Raw genomic sequence first — 3,924 nt, 5'->3', positions numbered from 1 at the left:
TAACACTGAGTGCTTACTGTGTCCAGGGCTCTGTCTCTTAGCATGATTTATTTCATTCATTCTCTCAGTGACCCTAGAGGTGGGCCACTTTATTTCTTATTTAAAAAAAAACTGAGCTATAATTGACATATACCATCCTGTAAGTCAGGGGAAGAAACAGGCTTTGTGAGGTCCACTGCCTGGCTCACCACAGGGAAGAAATAACGGGGACAGGTTTGGCACCCTGGCAGCTGACCCCCAGAGCCTACCCCTTGGTGTTTTTAAACCTGTCATTCTCTCAGCCATCAGGGCCCTTAAAACAAAGTTCAGACTCCACAGCCCGTGACTCTGCCGGGACTTAGTTGCCAATCCCATCTTTTGTCACTGCCCTGAGGCCCTTCTGTTCCAGCCCTAGCAGCCTCGTCTCTGTTCCTTGAAACATCAAGTGTGTTCCTGCCTCAGGACCTTTGCACACCTCATTCCAGAACCTGGACCACTCTCATCTTCCCTTCCCTTCCTGCCTGGCTGAGCCCTTCACGCTCATCCTAAAGGCCATGTATTCTGGAAGGTCTATCCCGGGCCAGTCTGTCACATACTCTCTCAGCACACTGCACCTCTTCTGCATGGCACTGCTCCCAACCATAAAGCATATCTGTGTGATTATGTGTTTGCTGTGTGCTCTGTGAGGGCAGGGACCAAGCGGATCTTTTTTTTTTTTTGGTCTTTTTGCCATTTGTCTTGGGCTGCTCCCATGGCATATGGAGGTTCCCGGGCTGGGGGTCGAATTGGAGCTGTAGCCGCCAGCCTACGTCAGAGCCACAGCAATGCAGGATCCGAGCCGCATCTGAGACCCACACCACAGCTCACGGCAACGCCAGATCCTTAACCCACTGAGCAAGGCCAGGAATCGAACCCGCAACCTCATGGTTCCTAGTCGGAGTCGTCAACCACTGAGCCACAACGGGGACTCCAACCAAGCGGATCTTGTTCACCGCCACAGAACCAGCCCCTGCTGTTAGGTGTCTGTTTAACAAACACATGCGGTATTTGTTCAAGGGAGAGCAAATTCACTGGGACACAACGCTGCAGGTGGCCGCGAGTCTTCCTTTCTCTCTGCACCTTCCCCCTTAACAACAATACAAAACCTTGGAGGCACAACACTTCACAGTTTGCAAAAGGCTTTCCCCTACATGCTGCCGCCCATTCCTCTTTTATATCTGTCAGGGAGTTTGCTTCAAGTTACTGTCTGCCTGCCCCCTACCCAGAGCTTTCCCTCCAGGCTTGGTGCCCTTCCCCGGATGACAAGAGTAACAACATTTAAGAAATGCTTGCCGTGTGGCAGCACCGTTCTAAGCACCTTGCACTGGTAATTCACACTATCCCGACATTCACCCTGTGAACCAGGCAGCATCACCACCCGCATCTGACACAGGAGGAAACGGAGGCACGGGAGGTCAGGGAAGCTGCTCAGCACTTACCAGGCTGGTTCTGAGGTGCAGGAACAGCTGGGAGAGGGGGGAAGGGGGAATCGCCCACTGGTGTCTTTCAGCCGCAAGCTCCTCGCCTCCTAACGCACCAGGCACCTTCCCCTTAGCTTATGGGAAAGCCAAACAGCCTGACGGAAGCCCTGGGCATTTCCTGGGGTTTAACCCGCGTGGGGAGCAGATGGCCTCTGCTGGCTCCATCCCTGTCTCCCCATCCCAAGCACACCTGATCCCTTCCCCTCTGGGTGCAGGGATGGGTGAGCAGGCTGGGTTGATCCTGAAGCTCTCTGCTCCCCTCCTACAGTTGACAGACTTGGATATGAGAGGCCATAAAGTATGAACAGAGGTGGAGGAGAAGCTGGCCTGGGGCTCCACTGGGGCTCTTCTGCCTAGGCTGTGTGATGCCGGATAGGTTACTCAACCTCTCTGATCTTAGTTTCCACCTTCATACAACATGGATGATAAAAGCAGTTACCTCACAGGGATTTTGCGAAGAGCAAAAAAGCTATTAGATAAAAAGTCTTCACAACAGCCTGGCATGGCGTAAGCACTCAATAAATAGCAGCAGTATTGCCAGGACCGCAGCCATGGACGAGACAGAAAAATCTTTGCCCAGGAACTGACAGTCTATCCAGGGAAATTAAAAGACACAGGGGAACCTAGAAGACTCTCAAGCAAAACTGAAAGGAACTAGTGATAAACACTACTATTTATTGAGGGTTTGCTGTGTACTGGACACAGAGTCCTGCCTTCTGTATGCATTAACAACAAACCTCTCAATAACCCAGGGAAGCAGAACTATTTTTAATCCCCATTTCATAGACTTAGAAACTGAGGCTCAGGGAGATAGAAAGTGGCAGCATTGGGATGGGAAGTTGGTTCTGTCCAGTTGGAGACCCTAAAATCTTCCAAAGACTCTCCTCTTTCTAGGGATGGGGCCAGGGGGTATACAGCAGAAACTATTAGCTGCCTACTCAAACCTCTTCCCTTTATGGGCCAGTAGCTGCTTAGAGACATTGTGATAATCAAAAACATCCCCAAATGCCTCCAGGGGGAGAAGCAGCCATCACCTATTAAGAGTCACTGGCCTAGAGAATTCCAGAAATAGTGACTGAGGGTCTGGTCACTGCCAAGGCAACCCTGCCTCCAGCCACTTCCAGATTTCTCACTTGGTGTGATAACCAATGCTCTCATGCTACTGAAGCCTGTGGCTTTCACCTTGGCTACACATCAGAGTCACCCAGGTAACTCTATGAGTGCTGATGCCCAGGCAGTAGCCAAGTCAAGAAAATCAGAATTAGAAATTCCTCAGGGAGTTCCAATATGAGCCAAGTTTGAGAACCAGTGACTCCCAATGTGTCTTCAACTTTAATATTTCTACAAATCACCTGGGAATCTTGCTAAAGATGCAGATGCTATAGGATGCAGTAATAGCAGTTCTAAGAGGGAAATTTATAGCAATACAATCTCATCTCAGGAAACAAGAAAAATCCCAAATAAACAAACTTGACCTTACAACCTAAAGCAAGAGAAAGAAGAGCAAACAAAACCCAAAGTTAGTAGAAGGAAAGAAATCATAAAGATCAGTGCAGAAACAAATGAGACAAAACAAGGGAAAAGATTAATGAGACTAAAATCTGATTCTTTGAAAAAAAAAAACAACAAAATTGATAAACCTTTAGCCAAAATCATCAAGAAAAAAGGAATCAATAAAATTAGAAATAAAAATGAGAAATTACAACTGACACCACATAAATCAAATGATCACAAGAGACCACTACAAGCAACTATATGCCAATAAAATGGACAACCTTGAAGGAATGGACAGATTTTTACAAAGGTACAACCTTCCAAGACTGAACCAGAAAGAAACAGAAAATATGAATAGATAAATCACAAGCACTGAAACTGAAACTGTGATTTAAAAACTTCCAAAAACCAGAAGTTTAGAGAAGTGCTAACACCTATCTTTCTGAAATGCTTCCAAAAAATTGCAGAGAAAGGAATGCTCCCAAGCTCATTCTATGAGGCCATCACCCTGGATACCAAAACCAGACAAAGACACCACAAAAAAAAGAAAATGACCAATTCTATCATTGTTGAATATAGATAACCTATGAACATAGATATAAACCTCCACAAAACATTAGCAAAATAAATCCAACAATACATTAAAAGGACCACACACCAGGATCAAGTGGGATTTATCCCAGGGATGCAAAGATTTTTCAGTATACACAAATCAATGTGATATACCCATATTAACTAACTGAAGAATAAAAACCATATGGTCATCTCAACAGATGCAGAAAAAGCTTCTGACAAAATTCAACACCCATTTTTGATAAAAACTCTACAGAAAGTGGGCGAAGAGGGAACCTACCTCAACACAATAAAGGCCATATATGCCAAATCCACAGCTAACATCATTCTCAATGGTGAAAAGCTAAAAACATTCTGC

The 3,924-nt window shown here is 46.0% G+C and overlaps 1 protein-coding gene across 5 annotated transcripts in view; it reads right to left on the bottom strand.

Moving 5' to 3' along the window:
- EYA2 (EYA transcriptional coactivator and phosphatase 2) overlaps window positions 1-3,924 on the bottom strand; it is a 315,037-nt gene that overhangs the window by 15,079 nt on the left and 296,034 nt on the right. The window lies entirely within an intron of this gene.

The sequence above is a fragment of the Sus scrofa genome, chromosome 17, assembly GCF_054392235.1.
Source record: "Sus scrofa isolate SSC_HxYL_T2T_F1_AM1 chromosome 17, Sscrofa_HxYL_maternal_Yorkshire_Landrace_v2.0, whole genome shotgun sequence".
In the NCBI taxonomy this organism is placed as follows: domain Eukaryota; kingdom Metazoa; phylum Chordata; class Mammalia; order Artiodactyla; family Suidae; genus Sus; species Sus scrofa.
The sequence above is the reverse complement of the archived record's forward strand: the minus strand, read 5'-3'. Positions and strand labels throughout refer to the sequence as shown.